This window comes from Monopterus albus, unplaced genomic scaffold, assembly GCF_001952655.1.
Source record: "Monopterus albus unplaced genomic scaffold, M_albus_1.0 scaffold282.1, whole genome shotgun sequence".
NCBI classification, from domain to species: Eukaryota; Metazoa; Chordata; class Actinopteri; order Synbranchiformes; family Synbranchidae; genus Monopterus; species Monopterus albus.
In genome coordinates, this window is record NW_018128162.1 from 646,534 (window position 1) to 666,875 (window position 20,342).

A 20,342-nucleotide genomic window follows, 5' to 3' on the forward strand; every position below is an offset into this window, starting at 1 on the left:
ATTCATGTTTCTTTCACGTACTGTGGCATAAAGAGACATTTGTGCACACTTGAGGTAACTAAGGTTCCTATCTCTGACTAGATGATTTCTGCAAGTGCATTCCATGTGTGCCGGTCACAACGATTCCTTTGCCTATGGAAGCGCACTCACACACACTGCAGACAGCTCCAGGAAAGCGTCAGTAACATACGCTTTGACCAAAAAAAAAAAACCTGCATCTGGCTGTTGTAATGAAGAACAGTACCACCGACTGAACAAGCATCTGGAACGTTTGCAAGATTCTTTTGAATGTCTGAAAGATATTTACCTAAATTAAGAAATTCTTTACATGTTTTGGTGTATGGACAAAGAAGTGTAAAAGCCATAACCTGTGTGGTTTTTGTAATAATGGGACCATTAATGGTAATGGATGACAGAGTTGGTTGGTCCATCACTTTGGCCCACTTGTGAACATCACAACAAATATTGGATGGGTTGTAATGAAATTTAGTAGAGCCTTTTATGTCCTAGTTAGGATAAAGTATAAGAACTTTTACAATCCCTTACCTTTTCATTTAGTGCCACCACTAGCTCAGCGTTTCATTTGGTTCAATATGTTGGTTAATGACAGTCAGCTGACAGTCAGTCCAGCTGTACTTTGTGTTCTGGCTATACTCATTCATAGTGACCCTTGGGTTCTTGGTCACCTCTCTGACCAAAGACCTTCATCTCTGACTACTCGGTTTGGCTGGACAACCAGATCTATGAAGACTGGTGGTGGTTCCAAATCTCTTCCGTTTGAGAATGACGGAGGCTACAGTGCTCTTGGGCACTTTCAGTGCTGCAGAAATGTTCTTGTATCCTTCCCCAGATCTGTGCCTTGACACGACCCTGTCTTGCAGGTCTATGGACAGTTCTCTTAACCTCGTGTCTTCGTTCTCAGTTTGACATACACCATCAGCTGTGAGACCTAATATAGACAGGTGGGTGCCTTTCCTGGTTATATCCAGTAATTTGAATTAGGCACAGGTGGACTCTAATCAAGCTGTAGAAGCATCCCAAGGACCACTGATAGGAATAGGAGCTCAATTGTAAGTGTCATAACAAGCGGTCTGAATATTTATGGAAATGGAACATTTCTGTCTTTTATTGTACATAAATTAACAAAACAGTCCAAAAACCTGTTTTCACTTTATCATTGTGGAGTATTGCGTGTAGATTGATGATGAAAAAAATTAACTGAAGCCATTTTAAGATAAGTCTGAAACAATGAAATGTGGAAAACTTGAAAGGGTCTGAAAACGTTCTGAATACACTGTAGAAGGGCTGATACAATGCACCCCAGCCGTTTATCATTTTCAGCAACTGCTCCTGCAGCCCTTTTCATTTTTTTTCTAACCACATGCAATCAGAAAGTCATGCTTTTGACAGATTTTTGTTTCTCAATGTTAATGCTCAAATTGATCTCTAACTTAATCCCATTTTAAGAGCCAGAACCCTGCTTCAGTTCTTGTCGGTTTCCTGAATCCTTTGTTTGACTAGGTTTGGCTCAGCCAAAACCACTACTGTCACTTTCACTTGAAAGGATCTCAGCTGTCATTTGACGGGTGCTTTGGTCTTTTTGGGCTGTGATTCAGTCAAGATGTTTCCACAGCAGAGGACTGCAACAGTACAATGCCTTAATAAGTTTGACATTACAGTATTTGGATTCCCACACATACACGCACACACCTGTAAAGCAGTCTGGGAGGACTGGGATTCTTGTTGGATGAATTTAGACATCATTCCTTTCTCTGTTCTTCTTGTCTGTTCACTTTGCTGTTTCATGCTTTTGTTTCCAGTCAAGCAGTTGTTCTGTTTAGTGTCTTCTCTCCTTTCTAAGTAGAAATACAGATGTTAAGGCCATTTGCTGCCCCTGTGTTGGAGGAACAGTGGATGTTAAATGGGGACAGTAAAACTCTGACCACTGTAGAACATGATCCTCAATGCGCCATTAACCATTACCTGACCTGAACTGATCTGTTCCTTCCACTCCCCCTTCCAGGCTTTTCTCCCTCTTTATTTATTCTCCTTTTTTCAGCGTTGTTCTCACTCCCTCAGTCTCCCAGGCTTCTCTTCATAGCTTTTAACCCATAATCACTGTTAGTTGTTTGCTTTTGCACATCTTCCCATGACCAACCCTCTTCTTTCTCTCCCAGTGTGTCTTCAGACATTGGCCAGATACTTTTTGGAAATAATTTGGCTGTGTCCGATTTAATGGGTTGGGGAAAAGCAGTTAATATCCCGCCAATGTCAACTACAAAAAGTGATGCTAAATTACCATTTAGCATTTTTGGTCTGTGTGCTTAAATATTTGTGGCCATGCAGAGTGCTGTTGTATTGTCCTTTGCGGAAAACCGCACACTAAATGACCCAAACCAAACCCTAAGAATTATTTGTAGACAATTAAATCCAAGCCCGTTATTTACAGAGCAGGATTTTTCCACTCACTTACCCATCCGGTGACCCAGCTCGACCTTAACATCTTAGGAAGTATCTCCACTCATTTCCTGCGCAGCTCTTATTCTGCTGCTCCCTGAAATAGTCGCTGTCCGTGGTCTCTTTATTCCCCTCATATAGCCCTCATGTGTCACCAGAGGCACACATGTCAGCCTATTAGCACGCCAAGTAAATCTTTTCCAAATTCCTGTGATAGTTTTTAATGCGGCCACTTGCTGTAGGGATTAGAGCAGCAGTGTTAAATTTAGGGTTTTATGAACCTCTTCCCTGGCTCAGTTTCCTGCTATTGTCAGACAGCAGGCACAAGTGTGGCAGACAGCAACAGCTTTCAGGATATGGGTGAGTGAATTTGCCCCGATGGCCATGTCCAGACTGGAGATGAGCAGAAGGATCATCACTTTAATTGAGAGACAGATGTATCAATGCATAGAGCAGTAGGATGTATAGATAGACCGGGTGAGAGACAAATGGAGATGTGAAATGAAAGCACCTGGTTCAGAGAGTGAGAGAGCTAATCTATAAGGTCATGACCCCCAGCAGGTCTGGAGGACGGATGCCATCACTGTGGCTTTCATGACGGACAGATGAAGACAGCAGAGATAGAAAAGAGTTGACCAAAAAGGAAGGAGACTGCCAGAGCAATTAACCAGTCCTGCTTCCTGCTATGTGTATGTGTGTGAGAAACGTGTGCTCATACTTATCCTATATTGATGCCCGCTTCTAGGCCAAGTGCTTTTTAAAAACCTCTTGCAAATTCAATTTGGAACTTATTCCCCTGATCTCTTATAAAGAAGATTTTATTCCTCAGCAAGCCAACGCATCACTCATCAAATCAAATTTAAACACTGTTTGCTCAGGTCCACAGAATTTGACTTATGTCAGTGAGAGCTGCTCCTGCCAAACCAGAGGATAAATAAACTTCCTAGTTGAGCATAACCACGTTCCTGCCCGTTTACGAACAGATGCAGGAAGTCGCTGCTTGAACTACACTTGAGCAAAAGTTATCAATCAAACAGCAGTCTGGTTAGTAGTTGTTTGCTGAAGTATGAAAACAGTTGATCACACAGGTGTTTATCAAAAGAATTTGGTTAGTCTGTGTAGTCAGAACTAAAAACTACACCTGAAATCAGTTGTTTGGATGATTTATTAATCATTTGTCAGTTTTCAAGCAAAAAACAATAAACATTTCTTAGTTTCAGCTTCTCACTTATGAGCATTTGCCAGTTTTCTTTATTATATGTGACTGTAAACTAAATGTTTTTTGTCTAGTCTGTTGGATGAAACAAGCAATGTGAAGATACCTTAGTTTTAGGGAACATAATTAGAATTTCTTTTTTGACATTTTATAAACTAAACTAATAATCAAATCATTAAGAAGATATATTCACCAGTGAATCAAGAATGAAGGTAATTGTTAGTTGCAACTGTAATAATGACAGAATTAAAGACCATCAGAATCCGCTTGTCCAACCCTGTTGCCATCCTTGCCAAAGTCAAAATGTGATGTCTATCAGTATTATTGCATGAAAAATGAAATACAATGACAAACTGTTGCCTTAAATACAACTTTGTTTTTGTGGTGCTTTATAATTGATGTTGATCATATAATGACAAACTGTTGCCTTAAATACAACTTTGTTTTTGTGGTGCTTTATAATTGATGTTGATCATATAAATTTTATTTTATATCATGCATGCAGCATGATATTTACATTAATTTCCTCAGTTGTGCTGTTGTGGACTATTTGGCATCAGGGAGGGGGAGGAACCACTCACTGTCCCTGGCAGGGAGTAAATTTAGAGCGCAGCCAAAGTTAGCTAAAGAAAGCACTATGTGTGGCTCATTTTTTACACAACATAAACAGTCTGATTCTTAATATTACAGTATATGGTTTAACTGACTTTTTACATGTATTTCAAATGTGCCACCCCTCTCTGAGTCTGTGCCTCAGCCTGGCCACCCCGTCCAAAATTTTCTAGACCTGCCCCTGGAATTTGGATGGTGTCTCATTCACTTTGACTGAAGCATAAGCTCATGGTTGCAGTTTGGTTTCATGTGTAGCTGTGGGTTGTTGTAAGCGTGTGTGTGGTGCAGAAGATCTGGCAAGTCATCACTGACGAAGGCCAGGATGCCCGGCACCATAGGGAATGTTGGGAATGTTGGATGCCCTTTCACAGTGACCTGTGTTTGTTGTGTGTGTGCGTGCATGATTGTGTGTGTGGAAAAAAGATAAGAAAGAAACATAAGGGAGTAAATAAGTGACCTTGGAGAGTGTACAAAGGTGTCCTATACAAACACAGTGACCCTGTAGTGATACTCCATACTTACCAACAGCAGAGCTAAATGTACTAATACATTTCCTGTGCCTGCTGTTGCAAATATATTTTCACTATGCAGAGCTTGTTTCATTTAAAAGGCATGTAACCGCTGATACTTGGGGTTTAGCACAATTATTTCTAGTTTTCTTAAAAATTCCCACTCTTCTCACTCTATATTTGCCTGAGTTGTCTGGTTTAAAAATTTATCTTGGAAAATAAAGATCAGCTTTGGCCACTGAATTTGTCATGTGAAATGGAGAACAGATGTTTTGGGCGCAATTAAAACAAATAGCCTATTTATTTCTTTGACATTTTTGGTCTTTTTGTTCAGTTCTGCTAAATGTTATAGTCAAATAGCAAAAAAAACAAACTTCAAAGCAGTCAGTGAGTGGCTGACAGCACTGCTGCTTGCCAAATACAGTACTAACAATCTTCTCTGTACATTGTGGGAAGCCATTTGTTTTAATGATAAGTCTGTTATTGGTGCTTGGAGAATTCAAGCCTTGTGTTTAGCATCCATCATGCTCTTATCGGAACCACTGGGGTTAAGGCTGATCCTGATCGATTGGTTGCTTCTGCTGCTTCTGCTACATGGATGCCCCCAATTTGTTAAACAGACAACCCAGAAAACAGACGATTTTATTCTCAAAACCAGAGAGGACACCAGAGAGGCAGAAATGTTTGCTGTGGTACATAGATCACTTTTGGGAACACTAAACGCTCAGGAGTGTCTTGCACAAGAGGAGTGAAGGCCGTGTTAGGAGGAGACTGGAATGCTTTGGCCTGTTGTCGTCCCACTGGTCCAGTGATGGTGGTGTCAGGTTGACTGTGAGTCCAAGTTACTTGCATTCCCATCGTCCCCTCCCTAAAAAGATAACACACAACACCAACCCAGTACTGGGACTGAACCATGGCATCCACCCCCAATCACAAGTGCCCCACCAGCTTCTTTTGTATCATATAGCGACAGGTATGCAAATCCTTCTGTCCACATCAGGTGACAGAGGTGGTAAGATGGGAAGTCAGCAGACACCAAATAGGACATGGTGTTTTCAGTCAAATGGATAAACAGTCAGACAGCCAGACAGACAACAGACTGAGACTCAGCCAAGACCCTTGAAACAAAGCCCACCAGAGGGAGCTTGGCATATCTGAGGCTTATTATTTAGTCCTCTTACACAAAAGCATATTTTTATGGGACTGTACCCTTAAACATGTATATGCATGTAAGCACACACACCTACTCAGACTCATGCACAAGCTATTCTTGTCTGAAGCACTCGTTTGACAAAGTGCCAAGCCGGTTATGTTACACTGAGAGCGTCTGTGGAGGATTTGGAGGGCAGATGAAGCTGGATAACCTCTCAGGCAGCTTAATGTCACTGTCATTGTTGTCAGCTCTGTGCTACGCTGCGAACTACACATCTCCTAATGAACTTAAACTTGCCCATTATGGGAATAATGGCTGTGGGCTGGTGGAATGAGTCTGTGTGCGGCCTGTAATGTGGCTCTGAATGCTTAGCTTCACTTGAGCAGGTTTGCATTGCCGTGGTCCACCCTCAAAGCTTCTTGCACTGTAGAGCTGTAGGCCTTTGCCAGGGTGACTTCAAAGTGGAATCATGTAAAAGTGATTGTGATCAGCCATATAAACTGCAGAGAAAGACACCGAAGAACATGAAGTGACAAAAAAGAAAAGCAGAAGATAATTTTGTCATTCAAGCCCATGGACAAAACGCCAAGTTCTGCATATAACTGCCAATTTAAAAGGACTGTGTCCTGGTTGTCAGTGTTTAGACACATAAAATGGAAAAACCATTGAATTACCAGTAAGTGTACTTTGTATTTCCAAACTTTTATAAAGTCCTGTGTCAACACGTCCTTTTCCAAATTCCACTCCAAAGCCTCAGGAATCCTCTCCGCTGGATCGGTTGTTGCCTCTGACAGAACTGAACACTGTGAAAATCAGGCCCATAAAGGCTGTTTGAACTCGGCTCTCTGTAGTGATCAATTGTCGTCCGCTGGGTAAAGAGAATGAAGTGAGATGAGGCTCCTCCAAAATTTACATGTTGACTACATGATATTAATAGATTTTGTCATTTTCTACTGAGACAAAAAAAGAGCAGATGTGGATTTTAGCGCAATAGCTAACTTAAAGGATATGTGTAGTGATGTACTGTATTTTGTATTAATCCAGAATAGCTGTTAAAAATCATTCAGTGGCCTCACTGTTTAAGACACACATTATGCTGTTGCCACTATCACACCACATGGTTTTAATCTGTGGCTGAAAAGAGTGGCCATTAAATTCATTGTGATTTTGTTAGATTTGTTAAAAACTACACTGTCCAGTTGTTACAGGCAGTTTCTAAGCCTTTTGTGGATGTTTCTAAAGATTTATGTCGTCAGTATGAGTGAATCAATTGACAATAATAGAATAATTCTAGACTTGTCCTTGCTGGTTAATAGATTGCACTGCAGAACTTTAGCCTTGTTCTAAAGAAAGCCCAGGTCATTAGCTCTGTGCAGCCTGGCATGTTGCAGTGAAGTGTGCAGAGTGTGTTTGGCGTGCAGTCACTGTCTGATGCCTATCACTGTGATTAGAAGTGTCATTAGTTCCAGCTCCGCCAGCTCCAGCAGAGCCTGAAAAAACATGTTTATCTATGGCCACATAAAGCATGAGAACAGATGTATACACAGACACACACTGAGATCCGTTTGAGCATGAAGACGTCTGCGCGCCACACGCAAACCTTTTCGCTCTCGCTCTCTCTGTATGTTGTGTCTGTGTTTGTGTGTGTAGTCTTGTTCCTGTTCTGTGTGAGTGTGTTTTGCATGTTTGTCTTTTCCATATGTTTATAATTTCTTGGGGTCTAAAGGAGGATTTAAAACCATTAATTTAAAGAGGACCCAGCTTTTTTGCTGTCACTTTCTATAGGAAATGCAGTTTACATTTCTTTGTATTCATGAATTTAAGTGCTGTGTACTGAGTGGTGTGGCTGCCAGGTTGGATTTGTGTACTTCTTGCTGGATAAGTAGATGTTTGTGTGTAAATAGTTCTCTGTCAGAGGGGACTTCACATGGATCTCTCAACGGCCAAATAGGAAAATGTGTTTTTGTGTGGTTTAATATATCATTTACAAATACAGACTGTGTGTGATATCATTTGGCTCAGGGGATCTTCCCACACTTTGGGCTTGCATCAGTGCATCATGGGTTTAATATTTAATGGATTATCATTTTTCATGTGGATTCATTTCACTGATATCCCATTCAGTTGTTTCTGATTCATTCATCCAGTGTCCTTATTCTCACATTGCTGATTCACTGTGATTGCAGGAATCATCATGTAGTCAGATTGTAATGTCGCTGTTTGAAGCTGAATGTGTTTGAAGCTCTGGTAGGAGTAAGCCGTCCTCTGCCCCGCTCTCCCTTTCATGCTGTCTGAAGTGCACTGCCTCTGCCCCTCATGTACTGCCCCTACCAGACCTCCCTCATGCCCTCTCCTCCCTGGATGTCTCTATTCTCAAACCTCACCCCCCTTTCACTCCCATGGCGCTTCCTTTGCTCTCCTCCATATCCCTCCACCCTCACTCTGACCCCTCCCCATCTTCTTACACACCCTCCTGCATCTTCACCTGCTTCCCATACCGCTCTCTGTCTTTCTTTATCTGTCTCAGTGCTAGAGATGTCCAATTATCTACAGGTATTCTGGGACCTTTAACTCCACCAACCCCTCTCTGCACCCCCATTATGCTTTGCACAGTTTGGAGCTTGGTGCTGGGGGAGAGGAATGAGTCCACAAACGGAGGTCCAGTCTTCGATGAACAGTCAAACACACACCTCTTGTATTTCTTGAGGGAAGGAAACAGCAATATTATGGTGTGAAGACAGATGGCTGCTACTTCTCATCATCTTCTCAATAACCTCCTCACATCTGGCCTGAGAGCACTGCCACAAGGCAAGGTGTGTGTATGTTAGTGTGCGAGAGCTACATGTGGGACTTGTGTGTGCAGAGGGCAAAGGTTGGATCCCTGTGGTGCAGTTTATAGGACTGTTATTAGATTATGAAAGGTGATCATTGCAAATTCTGATTATTAAAGTCTCTCTATGATCAACTAAATCTAAATGCTTATAGAGCTCATGTCATCTCTTTATACAACTGTGCCTCCTCTGTCTTCATCCGCATGTCTGCCTTCATGCCCATGCGCGAGGTTACAACTGGTTTGTGATGTTGAGCCGGTAGAACTCCGATGACCTTTGGGTCTGGTCCCTGAGAGAAAGTTCAAAAGCAGAAATGGAAACATCACTCTTCTGCTGGGCCACACAAACACAGCCAGCCAGCAGCGCTGCTTACAACAACAAAGAACCACTTTGGTCTTCAATTGAGAAATGGAAATGGAAAGTTATGACACACTCCTCTTTGTGACCAATATTGAATTAATCTACATATACGATTCAGCCTTGTTTTGACAGAACGAGACATTCCACCCTCATCGGTCCATATGTCCCTCTTACAAGAAACCCTTTAATGAATCATGCGAGTAGTAATGGGCAACACCCAAGTTGCTCTGCTTTGACAGAGTGAACTATAGATGCTTTTAATCTTTCTTACATAAGCACGTTGGTGAGGAGAGGCTCATATGTGGGGAGTTTACACCAAAGGTACATTTATGCTCTGGTGAACAGCTGTTGAAGGCAGAGGGCACGTTGGTTGTTTGTTACGCTAAGTGACTTCTGTCTGATGTATTGAGCCTTTCCTAAATGTGGTGGATTCTTTGTTATAAATAAAAATCTAACTTAAATTGTAAAAAAAAAGGCACAGCTTTATGGTAACCCCCCCCCCCCCCCCAGCACTGATGGATGAGTATCACACTGAGTGGAGCTTTTTATTTTTCTCGCTCTCTTTTATTTTCCAACCTTCACTCCATCTTCATTTTCCCTAGAGAGAAGCCAGGGGGTGGGCACGGCCAAGCTGCTCAGTGCTGGCAAGCTCAGTTTCCTGGTGGGTGATAAGTGATGCAGTAGAGACCAAGTGGTCAGGGTCCACAGGGAACAACCAGGCCCTGAGGGGTCAGAGGGCATGTCAGAAGTCACTTGTGAGGAAGATGAAGAGAGAGACTGGATCAAGCTTCTTGAGGTACCCCAACACAGATGGCGATTAAGGGTAATAAGAGAAGCGACCTGGTGTCACGGTGCAGGCCAAGGCATGGGAACTACTGCTGCAAACATATTCTGTGTGTTGTGTGACTTAAGTGACTCCCTTACACTAGCCCTCCTGCACTGAGGAAGCACTCTGCAAGCTCAAACACTCCTTGAAAACATAATAATCAAAGAGGGAAGCCATCTGACTGGGCCAATTAAAAGGTTTGTTTTCTGAATGTCTGTCTGAAGCAGCTAGCACGCTGCCCATTTTTCTCTATTAGTACTCGAGCCAGAAAGTCCACATTATGTTACCGATAGGTGCACACACATTTGGGCAATCTGTTTATTTGCTGAGAATTTCAAACTCCAGGGTTGTTAACTTGTATTATAATTTGTGTTGCTCACGCTCTGCGTTTCCTTTAATGTGGTTTCAGTCATGTGTTACTAATAAGGATGTGTGTATAACTTTGTGAATGAGTGTGTGAGAGAGTGAGAAAAGAAGCCTGAGATGAGCAAGACGAGCGCATGTAGATGTCTGCATAGGCTTTTCGCATGTGTATGTTTTTGCAGAGGATTTGCACAGGAGTTGGGTGCCTGCTCTATCAGTGGGTGCTCTCTATTACAGCATCCTGTTAGCCCATATTAACTTTGTTAGCTGGAGTAATGAGATTTCTAAAGGGAATTATAAAAGTGTGATTTTCAAGGAGATGCTGCCTGAGGTCAGTTAAACTAAGGAAGTACTGCAAACCAAGGCAACTTAAATGCTTTCACAGTCCGTTAGTCACATCATCAAACTTGTGTGCATCTTTCTCTTTCTCTTTCAGCATGTTAGACTAATTACCTCTTGTCCTGTCTGGCCTCTCTGAGCAATAAAAATCAAATCTCTCTGTGGACAAGCACTTCCTGTTTGGCAGGAAATGGACTTTAGAGATAAGGTCTATTTGCATAAAGATGGCAGAAGGAGGAGAGTAGCATGTAATTATTTTCAGGGAGACGGAGAGTCAGGTCAGAGCTTGCTTCTACTTGAGGGTAGAGTCCTCGTCCTTGTAGTGGTTTGGTTATCTTTATACCAATCCTGTGATTCAGTTGATGTTCTCTTACTACAGATGACAGCCTAAGGACAGCTCCCATGTACTTGGCACTGCATGAGGATCATTATGTAGTCCAAATGTGCTGGTTTGTTGAGATGCTATCAGACATCAAACCGATGTTTCTTAGATGCGATACAGTCAAGAAATTTACCACAACAAACAGTGTTTTTACAATGTTTCTATTATGTTTGGAAATTTGATATTAATAAAGTAGTTTGGTATTTCGAGGAATACACTTGCTTTCTTACTTGAAGTTAGATAGGGAAATTGGAGATGGTCCTCCTGTAAAAAAGGACTCCATATGTTTGTGCCCGCAGATTTTTATGATATACATTTAATGCGTGATATCTCGGGGACCCCTAGCAGAGGTAGTAACTATGACAGGAGCAAAGGATGGAATTAGGTGACACAAAGTCCATGTTAGGAGGAGGCAGGAGTGGATGGCAGATGCATAAAACACAGGACTTTTCCCCCAGGCGGCGATGCTCAGTTCCAATGTTTAACATGTGGCTTGTACCAAACCAAGTTCAGTTTGTTCCTCAACCTAACCAAAAGGTTTGTGTGACTAAACGTAATGAAAGCATGACAGTTTTGTAATTGTAACAGCATGGTTATGACAGTTTCCATGACAACAGAGTTCTGGTAGGCTTGTCACCAGAACCGTGTGTTCGACTGTTTTCATGATGACGACAGTCTGTAAATCTTGGTGCAATAAGCAACGTATGTTGTTATTGTTACTGTTAGCAGAGTTCTTGTGGCCTGCCAGAACAGGAATACTATACCAGGAGATGCTTCTGTCGGCTGTATGAGAGAGAAGGGACAAATGACCATATGAGTTGTATAGGTTGGAAGACTGATACTGCTCTCTTATCAGACTGTTAAATGTGTGTGTATATACTGTATATGTATAGTAAATATTAGGGTTTAAGGATGGAAAGCTTATCTTAATGACCAACAACAGAGGAAAAGGGCTATCCTCAACTTGTGACTCTCATACACTTGTGTCCTAGAGATAATCTGTCGTTAATATGTGAAATTGAGACCTGTTTTCTTGACTGTTTTAACCCCGTACTGTTGTTTCACCTGAATTCTGAAGGTATTTCCTGAATCGTCATAGACTCTTCTAATGATGCAGAATCAAAAATAATCTGTTCCAGTCAAGGAAAAATAAAATTTTTGTCAGTTTCTTGGGTAGAACAACTTCTTTTCAGTTAAGTACAGATGGGGTCAGGAAATAACCTTGTCTGTCTCAATTTTTTGTGAAAGTTGAACCGATTTCACACAAAGCCAGAGTGATGGTGTCATTTTCAGTTGCCATCTTTGTTTATATGAGAAGAATGGACACATCCGAGAAAATGATTAAAATTATATTTTTCCTGGACCGGACTAGATTTTTATTTATTTATTTTTAATTCTGTAACATTAAAAGAGTCTATGAGGAAATACCTTCAGAAGGTAGAAGTAGGCTCAGTGCAGCAAAATGTTATAACCTACTATATATTCTATGCTGTTATACTATTATATACTGTATCATTACATTAACAGCCACATGCAGTGGTGTAAAAGCAGGATTTGACTGCTGTAGTTGGTTGAGGTGGAGCTCTGCTGAACTAATTGATATCCAAATGAAACAGTTTACTTTGCTCATTAGGGATTTAACTGCTGATCATTCATTCATTCATTCATTCATTCATTTTCTACCGCTTAGTCCCTGAACGGGGTCACGGGGGGTGGGGGCCGGAGCCAATCCCGGCCGGCAATCGGGCGAAGGCGGGGTACACCCTGGACAGGTCGCCAATCCATCGCAGGGCTCACCCTCAACATTTGCACATTAATGGAGGATTATCTTTGTGACTCGACTGTATGTAATGCATGTGACCCAGGAACCACCATTCTCACTAAGAAGTAACCCAAGGTCCCCAGTTATGGGGTGGCTACACTAGATGGGCACCATTTTAATCCTGAAAGTTACGTTGGCTTTTCAAAAAAAATTTAATTTGATAAGAAATACATTGAAATGAATTTATACATAAAATAATAAAAATAAAAATTCTTACAATGAAACTATTGATCAGGGACCACCTGCAATGCCTTTGTGGACCACTAAGGGGCCACTGACCACAGGTTGAAAACCCCTGGGCTAGGAAATGGCTAGCTTAACTGTGTGCAACCAAAACTAAATGGCTATGAGTTCTACAGGGAGTTATAGATTGAAGTGACTTCCTGCCTATGGAAAGTCCCACACATAAATCCCTATAAAATCACATTTTGACATTTTTATGTTCAGTTTGCACAGTTTAAGTTTGAATCTCCAAGATATAGCACATTAATTAGTGAGATTTGCAAAATTACTTATTGAGAGGCCGGGCTAACTGTTTTCAGCTGTTATGCTAAGCTAAGATAACCATCTCCAAAGCCTCATATTTACCTCTCCTCAGTTAGACCCTCACCAGCAGCCGCAGCACCACTCAGTCACCCTCCAGCCATCCATGCATTAGCACAGGCTCACCTTCCAAAGACGGTCTGGCTTTCAAAGAAGGACCTGGCTCTTATGGCAATGTTCCGCTGCTGTTACTGTGTCAGATGAGGCATGTTTTGGGGTTATGAAGATGTCTGTGTGAGATAGGGCTCAGTATAGCAGCATGTTGCTTTCTGTTTCAGAGTGAGATCGTCTGTGATGGTCTGTGCTCCTGGGTCAGCTAAAGAGGGCGAGGGGGTGGGGGCTCATGTGTGCCACTTCAAACAGTTTTATGCTATTATTAGAACTTCATGGCTCAATAAAAAAAAAAAATTATGTGTTTTATATTTATTCTTCATCAGTAAAAATGTAGATGCCAAAAGTTCACAGGGTATATTAGTAATGCTTTTTCAAATGCAAGTTCACAGCAGACAGCTGTCATGCATCCAGTAGCACAGCAGAAGTGGAAACAAATTGAGCATTAACTCTGCGTTTGGGACAGTAGCCGCATCTTAAGTTTGTTAGAGGCATCCACGCTTTGCTCACTTGCATCCTTTCCTTGTGTCTTAGTCCTGCCCAGATAAGATGTGAGGAATTGAGGAAACATGTTAAAAGAGACATGAAATGTCCTTTCATCTGAAATGACCAATCACCAACTGATTTCCGATAAAGGGGTGTCGATCTAGCGAAAGGTGTGCTTGTGTATCCTCGCTCGTAGCTCTTCAAGGCAGTCTCCTTGATCTTTGATCCCCAGAGCAGATTGGGATGTCTTTCATCAACTGGAACAGCTTTCGGATTGAGCAAAGATTGAGGGGCAATCCAGAGATGCTTGGCTTTCCTCAGCCTATCTTAGAAACACAGGAGCCTGAATGTGTTGAGAGAACATCATCTGAACTGAAGAGAAACATATCGTTTTGTACAGTTAATGTACAGTTGATGAATGTTTATCAGTTGAAGTTTTTTAATGACCTAAGTTGTGGTGGAAACTTTTTCCCTTCCTCCTGATCTGTGGGATCAGAAGTGACCTGATTGGCTGAAAGAGACTTCTGGCAATACTTACACTGTTATTGTGGGAAAGATACTGGGGCTGGAATGAGTCTTGAAACTATGTACAGGTCCTGTTCATCAAACTTTAAACACATGGGAAATTATATATGTTTGTGTTTGCTCTGTTTTTAGTGAGAGACCAGTCCCTTTCAAGTAGCTCCAAGGTCGGTAAATCCAACCGGTGGCCACTGCAGCTTTCCCCACACAACCACATGCAGTCCAAAAGTAGTGAAATTAATTCCAACAGGTAGCGTAGTGCCGACAGTAACATCATGAGTCATTAATCCGCTCCTTAACCAGCAACACATCACATGTAGCAGACACACTGGCCTCAAAAGTCAAAACGAACAGGTTGATGAGCGTTGATGAGCTGATCACTAACTGCCGCAAGGGCTTCACTGGCAGGCTGTTTGTAGGTTACACCAGGTCAGGTAAAATGGAGAGTCCCTGTACAGGAACGTTCCCGGACAGGCAGTAACCTCAGGCCCTGGATTTTTCTCCACATGCTCTGCTCCTGGTTTTGTGGTATTTTACCTCCTGCTGCTGCACAGTGACCAGTCAAAAAAAATCCTCTTTTACAATGGCACCGATGGATGCCAGGCAAGCTCACATGAATGCACAACTGCCTGGATTTTATACCCATTCAAAGAATTCCTTAAACTATCATGTAATACTTTATTTTGTTAAAAAAATGTCTTGCGAGCAACAGTTTGCAAGACTTATATAAACCGAGTTACTTCTGCATAGAAATACTACAACATACTGTATGTACTCCTCATTTTTTAAGCTTTAGGTCATGTCTAAGATGATAATTTGCTGTTGTAACATTGTAGATAAAAAAAAAAACAAGGAAAAGCATGTCATGGGCTCTTTAAGGCAACAGTTTGTCATTGGTTTTCATTTTTTATTCATTAACACTGATGAGCATCACATTTTTACTCTGTCAGGGGTGGCGCCAGGGGCGGCCAATCAGATGTGCCCATGCCTGGAAGGTAGACAATCATCTAAAAAATGATGCTATGCTTTGAACAATAAGTAGCAGCTGTAAAAAACATATGTGATTTGGTGGTGTAGCACATGCACTGCCACACAAATAGTCTGTCCCAGTTCACTGGCTTGTTGTACTCTGCTGCAGCTGCGACACAGTGTCTTGTGTTAAGACCATTGACATGGTAGTGTTTGAGTTTAGGAAGAATACTTGTCATTCACTCTTCAGTCCCAGATCTTTCCATCCTGACCAGTTAACCTTTAGGTGATCACCAGCCCCAGTAATCATGGGCTTAATCAATCATAATCATTGCCTGGTATGGAACAAAATGGCCTTCAGATAACCATTTCTTCTCCACTGATATGGAACCCTCGCAGTCTGTTTATAGTTAGCACTGGTGAATAGAACACATGAAATCTCAAACCTCTCACCACAGCCGCTTCCATAAAGGTCGTCTGAAGTCAGAGACTCCTAACAAACAGCACATGCTTCCTGTTTTAGTGAGACATCTCTCTTTGTTTTTTTACTCTGTGGTTTGTTCTTCCAACCTAAGAGAAGGACTGATGCGTACGGAAAATGTCCTCCTACAGCAGGGTCAGCTCTGCATTATTACAAGACTGCGAGAATGTTCAGGTTACATGAGAATAGATAAGATAATAGTAGCAGGTAATGTAATGTCATGCAACTTAAAAAGTCATGTGGAGGCAAAGTCCGTCTTTTTGACATGAGAACTGACTGAGAGTGTGGAAAAACTGGACAGCTCTTCCTTTTTCATGATCATCCTGTAGGGCCTTTTCAGCAATTCTCCTGTCGCTGTCTTCTAAAATGTACATTTACTCTATCTTATCTACATTTTCTTTTTCTGTTTTGCTTTTATTTGTATTTAAAATTGTATAATGTATTGGGTTTTTTTTATATGATGCTTCAGTATAATGCACTTTTGTAAATGACTTTCACAATGTCCCCTTTATTGTTTTTTGTTATTCTTTCTTATTCTGTCTCTGTTCTCTCAATCATGGTCATATTTATGCCTTGTCTCTTTTTTGCATTTAATTGGAAGTGTGTCCCTTGTTTTGGAGCTAATTTGTGACATGTACACAGTTTGTGGACTAGTGCATCACTGTAAAAATATTGTGAAATCATATCTGCCTCTCTGTGTGAAACTCCTCCACCTGAAACAGTGCAAGGCAGTCTGTGTATCTGATGTCACTGTGCTCTGCAGTTGATGGCAGTGGGTCTGTTTTGTGGCCCAGTCAGAATGGCTGTTAATAAAACCATTGCATCAGTGTGAACCTCATCAAAAGTCTGGGACAAAATCCAAATGTTCCATTGTTTTCTTTCTCTTTGATTCTGTGGCTCTCATTAAATTGAGTCTGTGTGTAGCTCCATGCATGCCAGTATGTGTGCTTGCACATTATGTGAGTGTGTGAATGATACTTGTGTTACACCAGTCAAAATGGGATGCAAATTTATGAATAGTTTGTGCTGAATAGCTGGCAGCATGCTCAGAGGAGAGACTTTTTGTTTTAGTTGGAACGTCACACTGACCATCGTTACATTCCCACCGCCATGTCCCTCACCGTGACTTTCACACAAGCACGTGACCCACAGTTCTGTGGGTTATCTATCATAAATAATAGCTTAATATAACCCTGTTCAGTGGTCAGGATGCTTGACTTTTGGAGTCGTGTTTGCTTTTTCTGAGCATTTTTTAGAAATGAAGTTTTAACTATCTTAAAAAAAGCAGTCCTTTACAAAGAGCCTGTATCATTTCTTCAGAATCTGGAGCTGCTTGTATCCCAGTATCTGCTGGTATAAAAGCTCTGAGCTCTGGGGAGGTTATTAACCACCCCAGTTCCAGTGATGACTTTATTACAGGAAGACAAAAGTAGGGTGAGCCTGAGGGTCTGGTGGGTGTTTGAAGGCTCTCAAGGGGTTAAGCTGCACTTTCAAGAACAATTCACTTGTTTGAAAACCAGGGTCTTACAGTCTTCCTGCCCCCTGCCATCATGTTCCTGTCCGGTTGACCTGTCATCATCTGTCCTGCACACACACACACAAGGTTAACTCATGCTGTCTCGCTGAATGGATATGAATCTAGGCTTATTGTTATCTGGATGCTCATTTCCTGCTTCTCACACCTCACTGCCCTGCCCTTAAATACACACACATACTCAGACACATTCACAGAAATCCTGGGGGTTGGAGAGTGGAAGATTAAGAAGCTAGTCACAGAGGTTAAAGGTTACTAAGTTCCTACTTCCCAGTGGTTCTGGGTCAATATGATGTGTGCACCCTTGCATATGTGCCCACGTTAGCATCTGTGTTCAAGATGGACAAAGCGGGGCTTGTGTGCAGCTGTGAGGGCCACCGTGTGTTGATGAGGTCTTAATCAGAGCGCTTACAGCTGGGGTCAGAAGGTCAGCGGGTGACGCTAGGTTTTGATTGGGCCCCTGGGAACCTTACAGAGCCTGAGGGCATGAATGCAGGGTGGCAGCGGCGCACCATAGCACTGTGACACCACTGATCTTTTGCAGTCACTGCACCCAGTGTGCTTTTTTTTTTTGCACTTGGCCACAAACACAAACACTCACATACTTTTGATTGGTCACCACACACAGACAATAGCAAGAGGTTTGTTATTACAAGGCAGGATGAGCCTACTGTGTGGCTAAAGCTGTTGCTCACCGGCCGTCACCTCTCCTGCCTCAGAGTCTCTACGCTTGCTGTTTTCTTGCACCTTTTACAGCCCGCAGATTGTCTAGTCACTTTGAGCAGAATGATGGCTATCTATCAGATGAATGCTTTGAGTCCTTCTTGCTGCACACTGCTTTATCTCATGCCAAGCATCTGGAGGCAAGGATGACTCACATGGTTGAGGAGAGTGTAGATAACTGTTTGGAAAGGAGTAGGAGATCCTTGTGCATGTTTTGTGTGTTTGTCATGTAAAACAACAACAACAACAAAAAAAGTTTAAAAATCCTCTTGAGATTTCAATTTCTGTAAATGTCAGAACTCAAAGTGAATCCAAAACTGCTACTGGAAAATTTGTAGCTCAGATTTCCTGTTCACATTTATTTATTTTTTTAACGTTCTAAAGTGCAAGAACTTTCCTCTGTGGGCCAGCAAAGGTGATTTGTGAGTGCGGCCTTCTTTCCAGTGTTTTCTGGGAATGGGAAACCAGGCGGTTTTTGACCAGACTATTGTATGTATTCTGCCTGAGGCGGTAGAAAAATGTTGACAATATGCCACCCACAGTAGGAAAAAATATGGACCGCACATAAACTATGCTGTCATCAGATGGAAAAAAAAAAATAGAAAGCAGCATCTGAGGGCAAGAAGATTGTTTGGTGTGTGTGAATGGTGAATTATGGCAAAATGTTGCATTTTCCCACAAGAAAGAATCAGTCACTGAATGCAAGCTGAATGTTTATTTGCTTACATGCAGTACCTTTAAATTAATTAACATTTCAGTTGCATCTGAAAAGTGCCAAAAACACCAGAAGGCACATGCGGCAGTGGCCTCCACATCACTCACCAGATGGAGGCATCGGTGTGCAGTCTGGTAAACTGGTTCCATTTACACTTCCAGTGAACATGATGTCTATAATGAGCTAATGGTTTGGTCTAGCTTAAAAGCAGACAGTCCTCCCCACTAAGCTCTTTAAGGTTAGAAAAACGAACTATAAAGTGAGTATGAAAGGAGTAATGGTGAAGCCAAGTTCTCTGCAGAGCGAATGGTTTTCCTCCATCCTGCTGACGTTCATGGGTAGGACAGCTACAGTCAAAGCCAATGAGCTTCCTTCAAACCCAGCAAGTGTAACATACGCCTGTCTTCTGAATATACCCTACCTATTTATATCCTACTTATACATTTCATGCAGTATGGTGACACCTTGCCATATACAGTGTATCATGTATATCCTTTAATTTGTAGATTTAGATCCACCTCACGTTTCATAGTGATCCTGAACATCTGTCCTGTCTCAGGAGGCAGATGTTTTGCATTGCTCTGACCTTTTCTCAGGATGACTTAAAATTAGAGGCTTTAGTTAGTGTGTGTGGGTTTTTTTTTTTTAACCCAATGTTTGTATGATGTAGTTTATTCAACATGTTCCAAAGTTTCCTCGATGGTTCCCTGAACATAAATACTGGACGGCATAGCAAGGATGAGTAGATGACGACATGTTGGCTGGGTTGGACTGCCAAAAGACAGATATATCTTAGTCACAGGACTCTGATGCAGACATCTTTTGCTTTAATGGAATCAGCTGTTGGAACAATAGAGGCCATGCATATCCTCTCCATACTTTGTGCTATATTTTCCCATGACTCAACAGTTGAAATGTCTTCACGCCGCCTCCTCTTGCATTCTTTGTGTCTTTTTTGCAGTTTCTCTCTTTGCATTCTTTGTGTCTTTTTTGCAGTTTGCAGTTTTTGCAGTACACCATTTCAATTGCTTTGTCAGATAATGCAGTACTGTGTTTGCCTGCTACAAGACAGCACACCGATACCTCCTAATTCAAACAAGCTGTCAACATGAAGAAAAGCAGCAGTTCAAGTTGTCCCCCCAGTACCCACAAGAATTTTTGTACAAGACGTCGGATGCAGGGTTAATTAAATTTATAATTTTTTCACTGGAATCCTAAATAAGGTGGCTCACTGTCACCTGTGGCATTGCTCCGAGTTCCTTTAATCATCTTGTATTTTGTTTATTACAGTGTGAAACACAAATCAAGAGCTCGGTCACTTTCTGAGGGTGTCCGTTGTCGCTGACATGTATTGTATGCAGGAATGGTACTGGCATGTTGTTTCAGTG

General features: G+C 41.8%; 1 protein-coding gene across 5 annotated transcripts in view; it reads left to right on the forward strand.

Moving 5' to 3' along the window:
* Positions 1 to 20,342, forward strand: part of col23a1a (collagen type XXIII alpha 1 chain a) — a 114,754-nt gene that overhangs the window by 15,493 nt on the left and 78,919 nt on the right. The gene's annotated exons all lie outside the window — the stretch shown is intronic.